We start from the raw sequence: 23,314 nt of genomic DNA on the forward strand, positions 1-23,314 counted from the left end.
TATGCTAATTAAGACTTTCAAAATACTCCAAGCTCTCTGTGCTGTTTATGATTGAGAGGTAGTAAACAATCATGTGCCTAGTGGCAGGAGTATGGATAATCCTGTCACACAAGCTAGTCTGCTGGCAGAGAGATTTGACTTGAGACACCCTTGTCACACCCAAGGTAGGGAATTAGCAGCAATTATTGGCACAAAAAATGAGAAACCCTTCACCAATATAATTCCTAACCAACCCACTATACTAACAATTTCCAACTTCCCAAAAGAATCTGCCTTTAGTATGTCTAAAACATCTCATGCCTCTCATGATTGGGAGGCTGTAAACAATCACATGTGGCCTGACGAACCCCTACAGGCAGGCTAGATAACCTTCAGAGGAGTTCCTAAGTTGAAACACTCATGTCACGCCCAGGAATTTTTATTGACTTGGAGCTGTAAGCTAACTCCTTCCCGGAGAGAGATAATGGGGGTCAGTCCCCCATAAAGTAAGAGGTATAGGTGAGAGCATAAAACAGTAAAGTAGGTAGACTCTGGTTTTGGGGGTAGATGCTCGGGAAGAGGGGGTTTCCTGAGGCTTGATCATGCCTTTTGCTTATGCCAAGCCTCCTTCCTCATGACCTTTGCCACGGGCGGAGTTCCTCAGGCACAGACTTGTAAATGTAAATACTGAATCCAATTCAGCATACTCTAACACTGTAATATGGTAGTGTGCTAACCAGTTAGCTTTAGTCTAAAGTATTAAAATAGCTATAGAGAAAAATATTTTGTTAGTGGATACACAATATAGAGAGAGGTAAATTGACATCAAAAACAAAATGTGTAGAAGAGGATAAAAAGGTAGAGCTTTTGCATGTCATTGGAATTAACTTGTTATCACTGTAGTATATACTATTGTCTCTCTAAGATGTTTTATGTGACCCATGTGGCAACAAAAATGTAAAAACCTACATTTTTCACTAAAAGTAATAAGAAGGGACTCAAAGAGCAACATTATCCAAAATTATCAGTTCTCAGTTCTAACTGCTGTGCAGAACAGTTGAGTTGTCCTGGTCTCCACATCATCTTTCAAGATCAGCCCAACAGGACTCTCCTTCAAAAAGTTAAAGACTAATTAAGCTGTCTGTTATTTTAAGCCAAAGAAATCTTTTGGCCCCTCATCTCCTTCCTTATGTCATATTGATGGTGCAGCTGTACTTTTTTAATTGCAAATTTTCTTCCTCTGATATTGCTGTGTGATTTTAATGAAAAAAACTGCCAATGATAAACCATATGAATATCCTGTCTCCTCAGTTGGGTTTGATTAAGACTTATTAAGAAGCCATATGTAGGTACTTTGTGGTTTCTCTTGTGTATCCTTAGAGATAGAGATGTGCAGTGTTTGTTGTGACATATTTGTTGGTGATAAGCTGCTTGTTTGTGAAAATCAAATCTTGCTAATTGCAAGAAACATATGCCTTTAAAACAAAAAAAAAATTAGCTAAGTGATGTTCTCAGAAAGATTTCTTTATGTTTAAGACAATTTCTCTTCAACATTTAGTACAGTGCCACTCAGCCATTAAATAAATATTAGCTCAGCACCTGTTAAGTTATAGAGAGGGGAAATACAGAGCTTATACACAGGCACAGGCCTCACTCCAATCCTGGGCCCTGGCAAGGCCTCAGACAATGCCCACAGACTGCAGGCACCTTGGTTAGCATGCCCAGATTGGGAAGCATTCGATGACAAGGAAAAGAGATCTGTTCACAGAGTCTTTGATGTTAAAGGAGGAACACATTTTGCTGTATTTCTAGCACTCTGAGCCTGGTCTGCGGGCAGGACTCAGCTGCACCAAAGCTCCACATGCGATAGAGCCTCAGTTCATAGACTTTGAGTCTGAGCAATCACTCAGGCTTTGAACTCTGAGTGCCACCCCAGAGGCACTAACCTTAGGTCTCAGTAGTTTAAGAATCACCACCCACAAGAGCTCAATAGCTCTGCAGTTGGTAATTACATCAGCTCTGAACAGAGGTGGATTAATCATGAAGTTAATGAAGCGTGTTCTCCAGAGCCTCTCCTTGCTCCAGCCCCTTCCAAGTCCCAAGGGGCCCCTATGGCTGTGGTTGAAACAGAGAGGACTCTATGATCCTTGCCCCTCACCGTGTCTTCTGCCTGCCTTTTGCCTGTGGAAAACTTTAGTCAAAGAATACGTTTAAATTGGAGAAGCGAGAAACATGGAAACAAAGGTAAGCAGTCAGAGGAGACTAAATAATAATAATGTGGTCATTAAGCACAGTAAGGACCTTTAGTTCTTTCTCAAGGGTTATGGATGATATTCTGAGCCATGTCCTGGGAGCTTCTTATAGATACAGAACACCAGGTGGAGCAGTGACTAAATGATGACCACACTGTACCCAGGACTTGAGCACCCACATTTCTGAGAATTGACCGGAAAGCAATGGGAACAAAAGATTAACTGTACCTAAAACAACCCATGGGTGTTTTGGATGGTATCACCGACTCAATGGACATGAGTATGAGCAAGCTTTGGTAGTTGGTGATGGACAGGAAAGCCTGATGTGCTGCAGCCCCTGGGGTCGCAAAGAGTCGGACTCCACTGAGCAACTGAACTGAACTGAAAACAACCAAGATGATGCTATTCAGACCACTGATGACCAATTTGAAGATGCCTGTTAGAGATGACTGTGCTGTTTCTGCATATAACCTCCCCCAACTCCAGCTCTGTCTATAGAAGCTCTCACCCTCTTCTTGTCATGGGGTGGGCAGAGTCGGCCCTTGTACAGATGTCCACCACCATCCCCAGCAGTTGCCAGCATCTGAGATAAAACAAACTTTCCTTTGCACCAACCTGGCCTTTATACTGGCTTTTGAGTGGTTAGCAGCCGGACCCCTCACATATACCTTTCGGTTACATGGTCACAAGGAGATAGGTTTTGAATGTGCCATTTTCTTCAGGTGAGGAAAAAAAAAATCAGCAAAACTATTTCTTACCCAAAGGTGAAGAATTTAATTAACTACATGGAGAACTTAATCCAGGAATCAGATTTGTTCTGGAAATCAAGAAGAAACAGAAGAGGTTTGGAAAGTACATGCTGCTTTTTCATTAGTACAGGATTGGTGGAATGTAAAAATAAGATCAAAGATGATGAACTGACTAACTCAGAGCAAAGGAGAGCTGTTTCAGGATGAAGGTCAAGATGCTCAGAGACAAAAATGGGGAAATGGAAGCACAACAGTCAGCACAGACTGATGTAAAGGGAAGAGGGGCTGCACCAGCTGTGGACGCTCTTAAACAGAAGTTTAGATCTAGTTGTTGGTCAGTCAGTCATGGTGGCTAGGAATCAACCAAGCCCCCAAGAAGAATCAAGGTGGGACCTGAGGGAGCAGCTTGGGTTGAAGACACAGAAGGAAGAGGAGATCCAGGAAAGTACCTGCTTCATGGGACAGATTCTGTCTTCCTTTCAAGTCTTAAGAATAGGCTCTGATCTGAGGCTGGAACAACTGACTCCCAAGTCTCAGAAGGAACACAGACGTGCACACACACATTCATCACCAACCTGCAAATGTGCTGTGGGCAGTGAGGCTCCACAGGCTCACACGTGTACCAAGTGGAACACGCAGCTTCTGGGGCAGGAAAGAGAGAAACTAGAGAGTGGCACGGGGTTTCCATGCCTCTGCTCAGGAGTGACACAGGTGGCAACACCCACGTTTCATTGGCCAGAATGAGTCACTGGGAGATAGAAAAACAGCTATTTGATGAATATTACTATTGATGCCACATCCTTGGTAGCAATGCTGTCAGTTATTTTTTTCATGCCTTGGTGAAGTTTTTGAGGTACAATTTTGTGCAGAAATTAAATGCCATTAGACCGTCCCCAGAATGGGATTTTTTAAATTAATTTTTTTAAATTTTACTTTATAATACTGTGTTGGTTTTGCCATACATTGACATGAATCCACCACAGGTGTATATGAGTTCCCAATCCTGAACCCCCCCCTCCCACCTCCCTCCCCATATCATCTCTCTGTGTCATCCCAGTGCACCAGCCCCAAGCATCCTGTATCCTGTATCAAACCTAGTCTGGCGATTCATTTCTTACATGATAATATACATGTTTCAATGCCATTCTCCCAAATCATCCCACCCTCTCCTTCTCCCACAGAGTTCAAAACTCTATTCTATACATCTGTGTCTCTTTTGCTGTCTCACATACAGGGTTATCATTACCATCTTTCTAAATTCCATATATATGTGTTAGTATACTGTATTGGTGTTTTTCTTTCTGGCTTACTTCACTCTGTATAATCGGTTCCAGTTTCATCCACCTCATTAGAACAGATTCAAATGCATTCTTTTTTACTGGCTGAGTAATACCCCATCGTGTATGTGTACCACAGCTTTCTTATCCATTCATCTGCTGATGGACATTTGAAGAAGGCCTTCTGTATCCGGTTCCTTCGTCTGGTGTGTTTCTGACTCCTCACTCCACTTCTGTCTGTGCTGAGTGGGAGTAGTCAGATTCGTGTCTCCCCTGCCCCCCAACCCACCCTTCCCACTCAGCATCACTAACTGCAGGGTGATTTTCAGCATTTGTTTATGCATTCATTTCTTTATTTATCCACTATTTGTTAAGCTCTCTCTACATGTCTTTACTCGACTTTAAAGAGATATTGAAGAGTAAGACACAATACTTCCTCTCAAGAAGCCCCCACTTTAGAGACAGTGACCAAAGTTTTACAGATTAAATAAACAAAACAGTAATTTTGAGCTGGAGGAATTAGAAAGAGTTCACAGATGTGACAACTCTGTGCTTTTAAAAACAAGAGAAAATTTATGAATTTTTTTTCAGTAATGGACTTAAAAATGTGTCCTCTAGAATTGAAATATATATAAATGTAATATTCTCTATTTTTATCACTGATTTCATCTTGTGCACTAGAAAGGGATGTTTGTGTGGACTGAAAGTTCCATAAAGTTGACACAGACTCTCCCATTTAAAATTTATCCCTCAACTTAGCTCGGGTTCATGGTAATAACTATCTTGTCATTTCTAGTTCAAGCTCCCTGCTGAGGCTGGTTTTCCTCTATTTCGAGAGGCGTCTTCGTGTCTCTCTGGGTACCTGATGTTGCAGTATGGAGGAATGAATGAGGCCAATTCAGTGCCACACTCTTTGTTAGATGTTTCTGGTTATAGACTGTAAAGGGCTGAACAGAGATGATGGGCTGGACCTCAGCCAGCTCATGAACTTTTTCTTTCCTTCATGCTCTTGTGATGAAGTGGTCTTTGGTAAACGAGTCTTTACTAACCTTGGTCCCATCCATGCAAGGAACACATATGGTGAAGGAGGTCTCCAGCGCTTTGGTGTAACAACTCAGTTAATAATTTTCCTTTAGAGTTGTATACTTCTTTTTTAATTTAAAAATATTTTGTATTTTAGTCTGTCTGATTGGTCCTGAGGAAATTTTCCTCAAGCAAGCAGGTTTAATTATTAACTTTCCTAGCAAAGAGATTACTGAACCTCTGACCACCATATTCTCATGGTGATTTGGAAATAATAATGCTACATGTTATATTGCTTTAGAATCCATAAGGACAAATACTTAGCCTAAGTAAAAGAACAAGATTCTTTCTCCTTACTTCTGTACTTCTAATTCAACATGGAAGCTGTTTAATTTTTTTTACAACAAAATTGCTTCCTGTTACAGTTGTGTGTGGTTTGAATTGAAAATGTGTCAGATGATAAATACATAAACATCCTGACCACTCAGCCGTATCTGATTAAGACAGAACAGGAGGCTTCATGGTCCTCACCTGTCAGTGTTCTGTGGCTTGTCTTCTTTATCTTCAGATAGAGAAATTTGCAGCATTTACACATGTTTAGAGCTGGCTGTCTCAGCACTGCTCTTGTACTGGGGCTAGGTTGTTTCTAGTTATTGCAATTTGCTGCATTCATTGCAGAAAGATGTTGAAGTGAACCACATATAGCTCGTACCATTTAACAGTACTGAAATATCATTCAAACGAATGATGCAGCTTGCATTGTGCTGTTACATCCTCACAACAAGTTAAATTATTTCTCAAAAGATTTCTTTTGATTGAAATGACTTGTGTAAAATACCAGGCTGACATTCATTCATTCAGGTATACAAGAGATATCATTACTATTTTGAGTTAGCCAAGCACTGGGGATGTGGAAGTGAATTAGACACAAAATGTTTTACCAAGTACATTCGAGTTTATAAAGTAAAATGATGAAGTAAACAACTTAATTCACAAAAGCTCACCAATGGTAAGGTAGAGGTTCTTGAGCAGTTACATGGGGCACAGAGAGAAGGGGTGATGTGTGGAAGACTCACAACTCTGAATGGCACCAATGACCATCACAGCATGTGGTTCCTGGGAGAGTTCTGACAGCCTCAGTCAAGGCTCCAGGAAACAGAATTGAATTCCTGGTCTAGAGTCCTGGGGTTCCTGGGATAGGATGGTGGAGATGCCCTAACACTGTTTCTCTACTACTACATCTGTGTGTGTGTGTGTGTGTGTGTGTGTGTGTGTGTGTGTTAGTCGCTCAGCTGTGACCAACTCATTGCGACTCCATGGACTGTGCCCTCTTCAGGCTCCTCTGTCCATGGGATTTCCCAGGAAAGAATACCGAAGTGGGTTGTCATTTCCTTCTCCAGAGAATCTTCCTGACCCAGGGATCGAACTCAGATCTCCTACATTGCAGGCAGATTCTTTATCATCTGAGCCATCAGGAAAGCAAGTTAACAGTACTACATACTACTACTATGTACTACTGCTATTGCCTGGAAAGTTCCATGGACAGAGGAACCTGGCATGGGTTCGCAAGGTGTTGGCCACGAGTGAACACATCAGCATCAGCACATGTACTACTGTCAACTAGTGTTGTCATATCACATACTGATGCCAACTCACTTAATCCTCACCAAAATCAGTCATCTTGGTAGGATCACAACCCTCCTTTTACTAATCAGAGTGTAAGAACCCTATTCAAGGCCCACACTTGGCATGTGGCTAAACTGTGAGTCAAGACCAGGCAGTCTGGCTCTCCAGCCTGTTTTCCTGACCCCTGTACTGCACTCTCTCATGTTCATTGTGAACACAGCTGGGTTAGTGTCCTCCCTAAAACTTTCCTCCTTCAAATCTTTGATGAGATTGGCTACTGAGATTTCTTTATGTGTCAGAAAGATGTAGCTTCATCCAAGGGTGAGCTGGTCCATGTTGACCCTGCACCCCCAGCTCTGGGGTAGAGGGTGCTGTGGGGACAGGTTGCCAGCCCTGAGTTTGCCACTCCTTATAGCCCATCCCTTTCTATAAAGTGTCTGGAGCTGCTGACAGCATCTTCCCTGTGAGATCTCCATCCCAAGTTGAGACCACGTGTACCTGGTTCACTAAAGGCATCCCTGTGTCATCCTGTGGGAAGGATACTGGACCCCAGGAAGCATGTCCCGTGTTCTAGATATCTGGCTGGTGGTTTCTGGTGATGGTGTGGAGTCCACAACTGGGTAAGGAATGATAACTCTGGGCCCAGAGGGAGTAGAACATCATTCCAAGTGACTGAGCAGATCCTGGTCTTACTTCAGCAACTGAGTGTAAATTTTTATTTTGATATTTATAATCAGTTTTTATCATCAGTCTGTTAAATGTCCAGATATAGAAGGAGGTGGGGTCAGGTACAGTCATGGGGCTTGAGAGTGAGAGGACCAGATGACAAGGAAGTGATTCTTGCATAAATAATGGGTAAATATTAGCCTATTTAGAGGAAGAAAAGCATGTGTTCAGCTGTCTTTTCTCCCAAGTCTCAAGTAGGAAAGACAGGCATGGCGGGACAGAGAAATTGGGTCTGCTGACTGGGATGAGGGGTCCCTCTGGTGGGGGATGTGGCAGGGCTGTGGACTAACCTGCAGCTGCCCTCAGTGTTGGCCCTACTGAGACCCTAAGGGGGCCGTGGGTGGCTCCTGAAGCTGTCTCTGAGCTCCAGTGGGGCCTCTGGGGCCTGTGTGTCACAGATGTTTCCTTCCACGTCTGTGTTGAAAAGACAGAGTCAGGGTGAGGGGGCCTCAGGGTGGGCTTGTGTGGACCACAGGGCTGCATCATGGGAATCTTGAGCCTGAGGGGGCATGAGGAAAGGGGGCAGCACATTAGTGACCTTGATTTCGATGGGGGAGCTCTATCTTGCATCCCTTATGGCCCTTCTCAGTCTCTCTATTCATCCCTGGGGTACCTTCTGGGAGAGCGTCTGGGAGCTTCTCTGATGAGTGGGAACAGAACAAGGCAGCAATGGCTACACTGGACACCATTCCTTCTGCTTGTATCTGTCCCCTCAACCCACCTGGGCTTCCATTTTTGCTGCCACCTTTCCTCTTAAATGCAGAACAGAGGAGGTGGGTTCATTGGTGGTTTCAGGCAGCATGAACCCCTTTCTCTTCTCTGCTTCACTCACCCTTTCTTTGCCCCCCATCTGCAGCTATCATGTAGCAGACTTTCTATTTCCCCATCTCTCTGGAGCTGTTCCCTTAAATTATATTTTGCGTCTTCTTTAGTTATGGTTTAAAATACAAATGTATCCTGATTCTTATCAAACCACATTCAGCATATAAAGGGGGTACATGTGAGGTTTAGAAAATGTTAGTCTTTCTAAAGTATAATTTTCTTGTTTTCGTTCTTTCGTCACTTAGTCATGCCCAACTCATTTCAACACAGTGGACTGTAGCTGGCCAGGCCATTCAGTCCATGGAATTCTCCAGGCAAGAATACTAGAGTGGGTTGCCATTTCCTTCTCCAGGGGATCTTCCCGACCCAGGGATCGAATCCTTGTCACTTGCTTTGTGGGGAGATTCTTTACTGCTGAGCCATCAGTGAAGCACCATGCTTTCTTCTAGAGATCCCTGCTCCTATTTTGGGGGGCTAGAGTTGATTGATGACTCCTACTTGCTCTTTGTTTCTTTTAATAGCAATCTCTTTCTCTCTGTCAGCTTCATTTAGTGACTAGCTGAAAGAGATACTTCACATAAATGAAATGCAATAAAGGGAAAGGGATTTAACCCGTCTGAATGTCCTTATAGGGAACCCAAATGCCAATGCAGGAGAAGCAGATCTGATCCTTGAGTCAGAAAGATCCATTTAGAAGGAAATGGCAACCCCCCTCCAGTATTCTTGCCTGGGAAATCCACTGGACAGAGGAGGCTGGCTAGCTGCAGTCCATGGGTTGCAAAGAATCAGACACGACTCAGCATGCAGGCACTTGCTCCAGGACCCAGTCTCCAGATCATTCTGAGAAGGGGGAAAACCCTGCAATCTCATCCTCCCAACTTGATGGGTCTCACTTCATGCCTTCACAGTCACCTGTGAAATCCTGTACTCCTGGTCCTCATTTTCTGCTGACCTGATAAATACATTCATATTTCAAGGTGTGCTTCTCAAAAACTTATACATGCATATATACACATCCTTATGCACATACTGATTTTCAATTTATAATAATTCACTGAACTGAAAATTTATGCTTTGGGAACTTTTTTGTATGTATGCTATCCATCAAATTAAAAAGCTAAAAAACTAAAAAAAAAAAAAAAAAAGACTTCTTGTAGTTCTCTGCTTCCACCCTGAGCTCAGTGCTGGGGAAGATCAATACTTGATTCTACAAAAGTTATTATCCATGGGTCAACAGATCCCACACTCAGACCCTGTGAGATCTCACAGTCTTCAGATATTGACCAGGGTGATCGGGGAGAGAAAGGCACTCATGATTTTTGATGAACCGTTTCTACCCCAGTCCCAGTGGTAGGACCCAGCATTTAGGACTACGGAAACAGGAGGTCAAAGGACCGTGTTGCGCATATAAGGAGATTTTGAAGATTCAGAAGCTCATTGGTGTCTGAGCTACAGAAAGTGGCAGATGCAGCCTCCAATAGTACCTGAAATGGTGAAAGGTGTCGCTATTGGCTCTCAGGAGGGAGGGTGTAAGGGGTGGTCTATAGACCCTGGTTGGCACCCTGACGCCTCCTCACAGGCTGATCCTGCAGCTGGGACTGTGACCTTGAGTACATGGGGTCAGGATGGCTCTGGGCAGACACCTCTCCCTGCAGGGACTCTGTGTCCTCTTCCTCGGTACCGTGGTGGGTGGTCAAGGTAAGAGCTGCCCCTCTGTCCTGGGTCCACAGCAGGCAGGTGTCTGGAGTTCTGGAGCTGAGCCTCAGTGTTTCTGACCAAAAAAGAACCATGCTGATGTGAATACTGGTCCCTCTCCTATGGTGGGGGGGGGTCCATTGGTCATAGCGGCAGATTTTACAGAGCACTGAGGTTTTGTCTGGACCGAGCTGGGTCAGCCTGAGTCCCTCCACTGTCTCACTTGTTCTCAGGGAGCTTCTAGGAGTCCCAGTGGCTCCCAGTGTGTGGAAGTTCCAGTGACTGAGCTCAGCGGGGACTCTGGGCTGTTCCCACACGCCCCACATGCCTGGTGTGTGAGCACTGCCCCTGGGTCCCCGTGTTTCCTGTGTTTTCGCTCCTGTAGGCTCTGTGTGTGTGTATGTGTGTGTATGTGTGCAGGTGAGGAGTGTGTGAGAGTATGTGTGTGTGTGTGAGGGTATGAAGAGTGTGTGTGTGTAAGTGTGTGAGGGTGTGTGTGTGTGAGGATGTATGTGGGTGTGAAGAGTGTATGAGTTTGTGGAGTGTGTGAGGAGTGTGCAAGTGATGTATTAAGGTGTGTGAGGAGTATGTGTGGGTGAGTGTGGGTGAGCGAGGGTGAGTGAGGAGTGTGTGAGGGTGTGTGAGGCTGTGTGTCCATGTGAGGGGAGGTGGAGCGTGTCTGTGTGAGAGGAACAGAGCTGCTGAGCAGGGACTGAGTCCGTTGGTCTGTGAAGCACACAGGGTGTCCACAGGGCTGGGTGTCACGGCCGCTGCATGTAACTGGATCAGAGATAATTGTGCACCTGCCTGCCTCTCTCTGGCTCCTCTCCCCCATCTCTCGGGCTCCCCTCTGCTTGTTGCCATGTCTGCCTAGCACTGGGCTCTGTGAGAGGCTCTACCTGCTTGCCTCACCCGTTCCCACCAGGTGTCCATTAGGGAGCAGAGAAGCCCGCATCCAGGAGAGGGGCCTCTTGTCTGTTCGGTTCAGTTCAGTTCAGTTTAGTTCAGTTCAGTCGCTCACTGGTGTCTGACTCTGTGATCCCATGGACCACAGCACGCCAGGCCTACCCTGTCCATCACCAACTCCCAGAGTCTACCCAAACTCATGTCCATTGAGTTGGTGATGCCATCCAATCATCTATTCCTCTGTCGTCCCCTTCTCCTCCCACCTTCTCTCTTTCCCAGCTTCAGGGTCTTTTCAGATGTGTCAACTCTTCACATAAGGTGGCCAAAGTATTAGAGTTTCAGCTTCAACATCCGTCCTTCCAATGAACAATTTGTCCCTCTGTTTGTAAAGATTAGTTGATGTGCAGCCCCATGTGTATAAGTTCCTGAGTCCCTGTCCTGGTCCCCGTGACTCATTTCCTGATGTGCTGGGGGCCTGGGACGGTCCTTTCCCCTCCCAGGATCTGCTGTGACTCTGTAGGGAGCCCTTTCTCTTGTGCCCTCTACTGTCCCTCCCTGGAGCTGCTTTCCCCTGAGTGAGGGTGGAGTATGTTACTAATCCTTCTTCATGGTCTGCAGGGTTTCTTTGGACAAATCCGCTGATCTCCTTACGGGAGTCCTCTTGGGTGACATAATTTTTTCCTTCTCTTTAGACTTAGAATTCTCTCTTTCTCTTTGCTTTTGGATACTCTGTGCATCTTTTGGGGTTACTTTTTAGCTTCTTGAACTTAGATGTCCGGATTTCCCCTCAGGTTTCAGAAATTCTCAGTCTGTCTTTCTTTCTTTGCTAGGTCTCCTTGCTGCCTGCGGGCTTTCTCTAGCTGCAGTGAGCAGGGGCTACTCCTCGCTGCAGTGCACAGGCTTCTCACTGCAGTGGCTTCCCTTGGTGCAGAGCACAGGCTCTGGACGCACAGGGTTCAGCAGCTGTGGCATACAGGCTTAGTTGCTCTGCAGCATGTGGAGACTTCCTGGACCAGGGATTGAACCCATGTCCCCTGCATAGGCAGGCGTATTCTTATCCACTTCACCACCAGAGAAGTCCTCAGCCATTATTTCTTTTCTCCTTCACTTCTCCTGTGACTCCATTCAATACATTGTTTCTCTTTATGGTGTACATATTTCCACTGCTTTCTACATTCCTTTCATTCTCTTTTTGTTTCTCTAATTGGATACTTTCAACTGATCTTTCTTCTAACTTATTGGTTCTTTTTTTTCTTTTCCTTGGTCAAGTTTGGTGTTGAATCTTTGTACTGAATTCTTCAGTTTACTCATTGTATTGTGTTAATGCTTAATCGCCTCTGTCATGTGTGACTCTTTGTGACCCCATGGACTGTAGCCCACCAGGGTCCTTTGTCCATGGGATTCACCAGGCAAGAATACTGGAGTGGGTTGCTATGTACTCCTCCAGGGGATCTTCCAGACCCAGGGATCAAACCTGAGTCTCTTACATCTCCTGCACTGGCAGACGGGTTCTTTACCCCTAGCGTCACCTGGAAAGCCCATTCATTTATTATTCAGCTTCAGAATATCTGGTTAGTTCTTTTTTAAAAAACAAATTTATATGTCTTTATTGCTCTTAATGATTCTTCAGGGCTCAGCCTTATTTACTGTCCAACTCTCACATCCACACAGGACTACTGGAAACCATCATCTGTGCTGGTTATTAATTCTTTCAGGGGTAAAATCTGCTGCATTTGTCTGGAGAGCAGGTCACGTTGAACTGTGATTTCTCCTGCCATGTGGTTGCTATTGGTCTTTGCTCTTCTTTCTTATGCCTAGCCAGCTCTATAAGACTGGCTGAGCTTTGCAGGTCTGCGTGAAGAGAACCTGAAGCAGGACTTTCATATGGTGCCTCCAAAGGCTAGGGACACTGGTTACTCAGCCTGATCTTACCCTCCTGGTGAGAAGAACTCTCCTGGCACCCCTGACACTGAGTGATTCTGGTTTGGAGGATGTAATGATCCCTCCAAAATGATAGTATCTTGGCGTGGTCAAACTTCTTAGGGTACTCCAGATCTTTCTGGAGCTGTTTTTGTTACTGATTGCTGTCTAAGTTTGGTCTTTTTTAAGAGGATGGGGGCTGCTGTCTCCTACAGCAGCATTTTGGTAATGGCACATTTGAGGTCTTTATTCTTTGAGAGAATGGTTTTGAGTGTAGAATTTGAGATTGGCAGCTTTTTTTTTTTTTTTTTTCAGTAAATCTAAGGCTTCAGTCTACTCTACCCTGACATCTCTTTTTGTTCTTGGGGTTTTAAATGTCAGTATAGATGTTTCTCAATTTTATATACCTAGTCTTTATCTTAGTATTTTTCTTTCTGTCAATTTTCTGCTGTCATTTTCCATTTTAGTGAGAGTAAGCTAGGTGTGGTGTAGTGAAAAAACAAGATGTATCCTTATATAACATGTTCTGTTCACTTTGGCAGGACTTCTGCTATCATAATTCTTCAAGCACTCAGGTTGTTGAATTCTCCACCATTGTATTATGCTCCCACTGCAATACAAGGCTGCAGTATTTGCTGTGGTAGAAAAATATAGTGGCTCTTAAATGTTTCTATGTGGAAGTGACATCATTTGTTCTGCCACTTTGTTGAATGAGCCAGATCACATGGTTATGCTTAACTTCAAATAAGTAAGGAAGTATTACTATTTCCACATGCTCACAAAAAGAGAATTTTAAATGTTGCTGAACACTAGTAATGTCTCCATCTATAATGTTCCTACAAATGAACTCCTTTTTAACGCAGAAACCAGAGTCGTCTTAAAACTTCATGGCTAAAGTGACATCTGATCACTTTTGTCAAATTCCATTTGTTAGATGCATGTTACTAGGTACATTCGAGTGTGGGTTACACAAGGACATGAATACCAGGCGGCTGGAATAGCCAGGACATTTCAGAGCCTGTTCCCCAGCCCTCTGTTCCTGAGCTGGATGAGATGCTCCCTATGGACAAGGAAGGAGAGGGAGGGTTCTTCCCTAGATCCCGGGCCATGAGCTGTAACTGAGATGGGGAAGCTGGGCCCTAGAGGCCTTGGGTACATCTACAGGGAGGGCAGTGTCCAGACTCCCTGAGGGCCTGTCCTTGGTGGTATCCATGGAGCTGATTCTATAGGATTGTGAGAAATACCTGGTGCCTCTCTTCCTGCTCCAGGTTCAGTGATGGCACATTGGGAGCTTCGAGTTGGCCATTGTGGGAATGTTTATATCACAGAGGTCAAGAAATACTATATCCCATGCACTCTTTCACTCCTCAGAGAACTTATGTTTTAAATATTATATCACTTCAAGCCTCCTAAAATCTCTCCTGTTTCCTGTGTCTGTTCTCTCTTGCAGCTCTGGAGCTGAGGTTGAAGGATGGAGCCCACCGCTGTGAGGGGAGAGTGGAAGTGAAGCACCAGGGAGAATGGGGCACGGTGGATGATGACCGCTGGAGATTGGAGGATGCATCTGTAGTGTGCAGACAGCTGGGGTGTGGAGCTGCCTTTGGTTTTCCTGGATGGGCTTATTTTGGGCCAGGACTTGGCCCCATTTGGCTTTTGTATACTTCATGTGAAGGGACAGAGTCAACTATCAGTGACTGTACGCATTCCGATATTAAAGACTATCATAATAATAGCTGTTCCCATGACCGGGATGCTGGAGTAGTCTGCTCAGGTAAGTCCTGTCTGATCTGAGAAAGGATCTCTAGCAGGAAAAGCCTCTGTCTTATCACCAGAATGACTCGAGATTATGGATTATAGCCTTTAGAACATGCTTGGGTGAAGGGTCTGTGTGATGCATCACAGAAGGTAGAGAAGTCAAGTCAAAAGTTTCATACAGATACAGCTGCTGTGTTTGACCTCTGTGACATAGTCTCATCATGGTAATTGTTCTGTATTCTTTGGCATAATGGTCAGTATGGTGTGGCTACGTGGTGGGGTTGGGGGCGGTCACAGGAGAGTTGTAGGCAACAAGGTTTATCATGCTCATAGGTGCTAAAACTCAGAGTCACACACTCCATCAGGTTGGTATGTGGAGGACGTGACAATAGAATAGGCTCAACCAGGCAATGGTGACCCAAAAGGGCATGTGAAGACCCGTGGATAAGTGATCATACTGGGGGTCAGGATGCAGTTACACAAAGAAAAGGTGTGAGGGGATTTCGCTGGTGCATTTAAATGTCTCTAGGTCACAGTCAGAGGAAGCCAGAAGTGGGACTTGTGGCAGAAAACAGTCTCATCATGCTGGTGCACCTGATCAACTGAGTGGGGAGCTCACACCACATTTGCAGGGATGTTGAGGGAGCAGGGAAATGAAGTCTTGAAGTTTACAACACAGCAGCTGAAGCGCATCACGTGTAAGAGGCAGTGAAGCTCAGAGGACCTGAAGTGACTCCTATGAAGTGCTCAGTGCTGTCTATGTGTTTGATCTGTGCCAAGGTGGATGCAGGAAAGACAGCAGTGAAACTAGGGTGTGAGTGGGTGGTCACAGTATTTGGCAGAGGCTTCTAGGTGTTATCATAATTGTGGATTGGATGTCCAGGATATTAATCCCATCAGAGCAGCTGGACTGGAGGAAGATATTGTCAATTATCACAGTGAGTTCCCTCAAGTAGGGAGCTGGTCTTAGGCAAGAATCACCCCATCTGATGTGACTGTGGGACAAGGGAGCCCTGAGTACATCTCCAGTAGGTCCTTACTAGCCACAGCCAATCAGCTCTTGGGTGTTTATGTTGAAGAAGATCATTGGAAAAGTGATCTTTTCTAATCTCACCTCCAGCAGATCTTTGATGATTCTAGTTGAAGCCCTTAAAAAAACAATTCTTTTCCTTTTTAAAAGGGACTTTATTGAGGTATGACTGACATACAAAACTCCTTGATAAGTATGCATTTGTGAAACCATTACAGCACTTATGTCATAAATCTATTCATCTCTTCAAAAAGTTTTCTTCCATTCTCTTTATCATTCTTATTAAAAATAATTATTGTCAAGGTGCTGGTAAATTTTAGTTAGAAACTTTTGTTTTAAGCAAACCCATTTTCTGGCATCTCAAGTAACCTTCCTTCCTTATTGTCACAATGTCCTAATCATGGTTCTAACTGTAGATAAATTTGTGGAAGCACTACAGGTGTCTTTACCATATTTTGATAAATCAGCATCTGAATGAAAATGGAGTGTGTGATGTTTGAACTTTCTGTGAAATTAGAACTTCCAATGTTATCATCCTAAGAAGATTGATGTCTTGATATTAATTCCAGTTAAAGGTAAAGAAGTTGTAGGCAACAAGGTTGAAGGTAAAACGCTTAAAGGTAAAGAAGTGGAGAGTGCTCTGATATTTAAATATTTAAACCCTGATTGTGGTTTGTACTCCCTGACTACCATTGCTCTAACTTAGGCTCTCACATTTTTACGAATGGTTTCAGGTTCCTTCTATTTTTTTTTTTTTTTATTGTTGTTGTCACTAGTTTCCTTACCTTGGTCTGTCTTTTCAGACATGTTTTAATGATGCGAAGATAAGTTAAAATGGTGGTGATGTAGTAGAGATAAGATTAGAATAGCTTGTCTTTTCATTATCTTAGTCAAAATTGAATTCTTGGAGTTTATTCTGCTTAATCTTAGGAGTCAGGTATGGAAGAGAAATTTCAGCCTCAGTAGTGGATTGTTGGAAGTGGAGTGCTGTGTTTAGAAGAAATCTAGAGTAGAAACAATGACCAGAGAAGAATGTAGAGAAGCTTGTTTGAAATAAGGAGGAGATTTCAATGAGGGGCTAAACAAATTGAGAAGGACTGTGGTTCAAGTGTTCCAAGTTGCTTCAGTCCTGTTCTACTCTTTGTGACACCGTGGACTGTAGCCCACCAAGCTCCTCTGTCCATGGGATTCTCCAGGCAAGAATCCTGGAGTGGGTTGCCATTTCCTTCTCCAGGGGATCGTCCTCACCCAGGGATCAAACCTGGGTCTCCTGCATTGCAGGCAGAGTCTTGATTACCTTCTGAGCCACCAGGGACTACAGTACTGAAGTGCAAAATGGTGAGGGGATGAAGATGCAAGGATTGCAGGAGGGGAGGGTTGGAAAGATGCAGTCAACTCATACATTCACCACAGCCTCTGTGTTACACTTCCTTCCTGCCCCCATTCCTTCCCTCCCTCTCTTCTTTTATCCTGTTGTGGGAGTCATTTCTGAGCTCTGTGGAAGTGCTAGCATTTGGAGGTTGCAGTTTTCTTAGAGGAAAGTTTTAATAATATGGATTCTGTTTATTTAACAAATATAAGTTTTCTCATATTTTTCTCTCTTTTTTTTGTATCAGATTTTGGTGAGTTGTGTTTCACAAGTAATGTGTTTTCAAAGACTAGGCCCGCTTTACAAAAAAATTTCAAATTAGAAGAACACTGGTTCATATCTCTTATCTTTAGATGCTGGGAAGATCTATAATAATATTCCTCCTTTTGTTACTGGTGGTGTTAATTTGTGTTCCTTCTTTTTTCTTAATTGGTTTTGCTAGAAGATTATCCATGTTAATGTTCTTTTTAAGAAAATCACTAATGGACCTTATTGATTTTTTTGATTTGTATTTGCTTTCTACTTAATTGATTTCTGTACTCAGCATTCATTCCTCTTTTTCAGTTATGATTTTCCCTGGTAGCTCAGTTGTTGAACAGTCTGCCTTACAATGCAGGAGACCCCTGTTTGATTCCTGGGTCAGGAAGATCTCCTGGAGAAGGGATAGGCTACCCACTCCAGTATTCTTGGGCTTCCCTTGTGGCTCAGCTGGTAAAGAATCTGCTTACAATGCGGGTCACTTGGGTTCAATCCCTGGGTTGGGAAGACCCCCTGGAGAAGGGAAAGGTTACCCACTCCAGTATTCTGGCCTGGAGAATTCCATGGATTGTATAGACCATGGGGTCACAAAGAGTCAGACACGACTGAGCAAATTTCACTTTCCAGTTATGATTGTTGTTGCTTTTGTAGATTCTTGAGTCTTGGGTCATTTTCTTCTTTTTCTATTTTTATTCTAATGTAGGCATCAAGGAAGCATCAAGGTTCTAAATTTTCTTCTAAACATCACTTTATTAAGCCACCAGTTTTGCTAGTCTATAATTTCTTTTGTATTTTATTACCATAAAATGTTTCTTTTTCTCTGAATGTATTCTTTGTCTTATAGTCTGACTTTGTATGATATTAATATAAATAAACTGTATACAGTCTTCTCTGATTTGTGTTTGCATAGTATGTAATTTTTTACCTTTTTAATATGTTTCTGTGTTTATATTCAAACACATATATATTTATAGACAGTATATTGTTTTGTCTTATTTTATCTGGTCTGATCATCTTGTTTTTTATTTGGAGTATTTAAAATATTTACATTTAATGTAATTATTGATATAATTGGGTTTAAGTGTACTTGCCTGCTATTTGTTATATCTTTGTTCTATTTTAATCTTTGAGTATATTATTTTATCTTAAAATTCTATTGGCTTATTAATCATATCAGATTTTTAAGTGATAATGTTGAATTGTTTTTTAATTTTAAAATAATTTTTATTTATTTTTGGCTGTGCTGGGTCTTCATTGCTGCATAGATTTTTCTCTAGTTGTGGAGATCAGAGGCTACTCTCTAGCTGCAGGCATGAGGTTCTCATTGCGGTGGCCTCTCTTGCTGTGGAGCACAGGCTCCATGGTGCTCAAGCTTCAGTAGTCATGGCCCCCGGGCTCTAGAGCACAGGCTCACTAATCGTGGTGCATGGGCTTAGTTGCTCCATGGTATGTGGGATTTCCTAGACCTGGGATTGAAACTGCATCTCCTGCATTGGCAGATGGATTGTTCACCACTGAACCACTGGGAAAACCCATGTTGAATTACTAATCTTTAATTACATTCCACCTTGAAATGGTGTTATGTCACAACATGCAATGTCAGTCACTATAGTTTTCTTCCACTTTGGTCATTGGTGCTATCACTGTCACACACTCTACTTATAAATTTATTATGAATCTTATAGTTTGTTGCTAATATTTTTGCCTTAAATCTTCTAACAGAGAATCAACATTTAGCAGAGACTCTATACCATTGAGTGGATCCCTGTTTTCATCTGCTGTCATCTCCCTTTAGCTTGAAGAACTTTCTGAGGCAGTTTTGTGTAGTTGTGTCTTCTGGCCTCCAGTTCTATTATTTTTTCATTTACCTGAAGTCATTTTAATTTTCATTCAGTTTTGAAAATTATTTTTATAGGTGATTCAATTCTAGAGTAACAAGTGCCCAACCCCAATACTTTACATATGTTTTTACATTGTCTTCTGACTTTCACTGCCTCCAACAAAAAGTCAGTAAATAATACTTATCCTTTTGTTTTGCTGTATATAATGTGTCAAATTTCCCTGGCTGCTCTTAAGATATTTTTGTTTGTTTGTTTATCACTGAATTTCAGTATTTACATTGTCATGTTTTCTGAGAATGATTTCATTACCTTGTTCAGCGTTTGTTTAGCTTTTTGAATCAGTGGATTTATAGTTTTCAATAAATTTGCAAAAAATATCATTTATCTTTTCTTAATATTTTTCAGCACATCCCTTATTCTGAATCTCCAAATACACATATTTTATATATTTTTATATTATCCTACATGCCACTGTGTTTCCATTCATATTTATCTGCCTTTTTACTCTCTTTGGTTCAGTTTAGTTAGTCTCTACTGCTGTGTTTTACTTCCCAGTTCTTTTATTCTGCAATGTCTAGTCTCTTGTGTAACTAATCCAAATAACTGTTCATTCCAATGCTACATTTTTTTTCAGTTTTAGAAGTCTTATGTGTTTATTTTTCCTAGTTTTCTTCCCTGTTTATTTTTTTTTCTTCATTAAGCATATTGATGTTAGTGGTTTAAAGATCTCTTCAGCCAATTCAGTAATTTCTGTAATTTCTGAAGTTGATTTAAATGATTATTTTTGGAAATTCTAATAATTTTTTGGTTGGATGTTGGGCATCACTAAGCAGTCCTTTACCAGTAAGAACTTTAGAAATAAATAATCAGAACACATCTAAAAATCAGGGAATTGTACTTGATGAATCAAATAAAGTTTTTTCATTGGGTTATTTTCATTCTGTTCAAAATGTTTTCCTCTGATGACCAAATGATGAACTTTGATTTTGGTTTCTCTCCTTTAGTTTTAAAAATTCCTTGATCTCACCTTGCCTGCCATATGCCCCACCTACACCCTACTTCTACAGCAGTAGCTATCCTTTCTGATTTTCTTTTCCATTCAGCTGTGTCTTTTAAGATTGTGTTTGCTTGTCTGAAGTGGGAGAAATGAAAAAGGATAGCAGCTTAAGCGGTAGATGGGAGGAGCAGAGGGTGATGCAATATGCTAACAACCTATTCAACAAGTGTTTCCCACAAATATTTACATATTTTGTCCATATTGAGGCTTTTTGAACTTGTAACTCTCCAAATTATGGCTTGTTTGCTCACTTCCTCCTCCTTCTCCTTATTCTTCCTCCTTTTAGAATTGTAAAACATTCAACATGCCATCTTCTTTTAGAATTGTAAAACATCCATGAAAGAAATTAAAGATACCACATTAACAAATTGAAAAAATAAAAGCCATATGATTATCTCAATAGATGCAGAGAGAGCCTTTGACAAAATTCAACATCCATTTATGATAAAAACTTTTCAGAAAGCGGGAATAGAAGGAACATACCTCAACATAATAAAAGCTATATATGACAAAACCCACAGCAAACATTATCCTCAATGGTGAAAAATTGAAAGCATTTCCCCTAAAGTCAGGAACAAGACAAGGGTGCCCACTTTCACCACTACTATTCAACATAGTTCTGGAAGTTTTGGCCACAGCAATCAGAGCAGAAAAAGAAATAAAAGGAATCCAAATGGGAAAAGAAGAAGTAAAACTCTCACTGTTTGCAGATGACATGATCCTTTACATAGAAAACCCTAAAGACTCCACCAGAAAATTACTAGAGCTAATCAATGAATATAAAGTTGCAGGATATAAAATTAACACTCAGAAATCCCTTGCATTCCTATACTGCAATAATGAGAAAATAGAAAGAGAAATTAAGGAAACAATTCTATTCACCATTGCAATGAAAAGAATAAAATACTTAGGAATATATCTACCTAAAGAAACTAAAGACCTATATATATATATATATATGTATATATATATATATATATAAAGCTATAAAACACTGGTGAAAGAAATCAAAGAGGACACTAATAGCTGGAGAAATATACCATGTTCATGGATCGGAAGAATCAATATAGTGAAAATGAGTATACTACCCAAAGCAATCTATAGATTCAAAGCAATCCCTGTCAAGCTATCAACGGTATTTTACATAGAGCTGGAACAAATAATTTCACAATTTGTATGAAAAAAAAAAAAACTCGAATAGTCAAAGCAATCTTGAGAAAGAAGATAGAACTGGAGGAATCAACCTGCCTGACATCAGGCTCAACTACAAAGCGACAGTCATCAAGACAGTATGGTACTGGCACAAAGACAGAAATATAGATCAATGGAACAAAATAGAAAGCCCAGAAATAAATCCACGCACCTATGGACACCTTATCTTTGACAAAGGAAGCAAGAATATACAATGGATTAAAGACAATCTCTTTAACAAGTGGAGCTGGGAAAACTGGTCAACCACTTATAAAAGAATGAAACTAGAACGCTTTCTAACACCATACACAAAAATAAACTCAAAAAGGATTGAAGATCTAAATGTACAATCAGAAACTATAGAACTCCTAGAGGAGAACATATGCAAAACACTCTCCAACATACATCACAGCAGGATCCTCTATGACCCACCTCCCAGAATACTGGAAATAAAAGCAAAAATAAACAAATGGGACCTAATTAAACTTAAAAGCTTCTGCACAACAAAGTAAACTATAAGCAAGGTGGAAAGACAGCCTTCTGAATGGGAGAAAATAATAGCAAATGAAGCAACTGACAAACAACTAATCTCAAAAATATACAAGCAACTCCTGCAGCTCAATTCCAGAAAAATAAATGACCCAATCAAAAAATGGGCCAAAGAACTAAACAGACATTTCTCCAAAGAAGACATACAGATGGCTAACACATGAAAAGATGCTCAACATTACTCATTATCAGAGAAATGCAAATCAAAACCACAATGAGGTACCATTTCATGCCAGTCAGAATGGCTGCAATCCAAAAGTCTACAAGTAATAAATGCTAGAGAGGGTGTGGAGAAAAGGGAACCCTCTTACACTGTTGGTGGGAATGCAAAGTAGTACAGCCACTATGGAGAACAGTGTGGGGATTTCTTAAAAAACTGGAAATAGAACTGCCTTATGACCCAGCAATCCCACTTCTGGGCATACACACCGAGGAAACCAGAATTGAAAGAGACACATGTACCTCAATGTTCTTCACAGCACTGTTTATAATAGCCAGGACATGGAAGCAATCTAGATGTCCATCAGCAGATGAATGGATAAGAAAGCTGTGGTACATATACACAATGGAGTATTACTCAACCATTAAAAAGAATACATTTGAATCAGTTCTAATGAGGTGGATGAAACTAGAGCCTGTTATACAGAGTGAAGTAAGCCAGAAAGAAAACCACCAATACAGTATACTAATGCATATATATGGAATATAGAAAAATGGTAATGATAACCCTGTATGTGAGACAGCAAAAGAGACACAGATATATAGAACAGTCTTTTGGACTCTGTGGGAGAGGGCAAGGGTGGGATGATTTGGAAGAATGGCATTGAAACATGTGTAATATCATATATGAAATGAATCGCCAGTCCAGGTTCGATGCATGATACTGGATGTTTGGGGCTGGTGCACTGAGACGACCCAGAGGGATGGTACTGGGAGGGAGGTGGGAGGGGGGTTCAGGATGGGGAACACGTATATACCTGTGACGGATTCATATTGATGTATGGCAAAACCAATACAATATTGTAAAGTCATTAGCCTCCAATTAAAATAAATAAATTTATATTAAAATATTCTGTGATAACCTATTTAGAAAAGAATCTGAAAAAGAATGAATATATGTACATGTATAACTGAATCTATTTGTTGTATGCCTGAAACTAACATAACACTGTAAATCAACTATAATCCAATAAAATTTTAAAGGGGAAAAAAAAAGAAATTAAAGACAATATAATCAATGGAAAGTCATTCTGTGCTTCTGGCCTGGAAGAAGTAATATTGTTAAAATG

At 41.7% G+C, this 23,314-nt stretch overlaps 1 pseudogene; it reads left to right on the top strand.

Moving 5' to 3' along the window:
• The window catches only part of LOC102185252, a 76,965-nt pseudogene continuing 63,730 nt past the window's right edge, over nt 10,080-23,314 (top strand).

Source organism: Capra hircus, chromosome 5 (genome assembly GCF_001704415.2).
Source record: "Capra hircus breed San Clemente chromosome 5, ASM170441v1, whole genome shotgun sequence".
NCBI lineage: Eukaryota > Metazoa > Chordata > Mammalia > Artiodactyla > Bovidae > Capra > Capra hircus.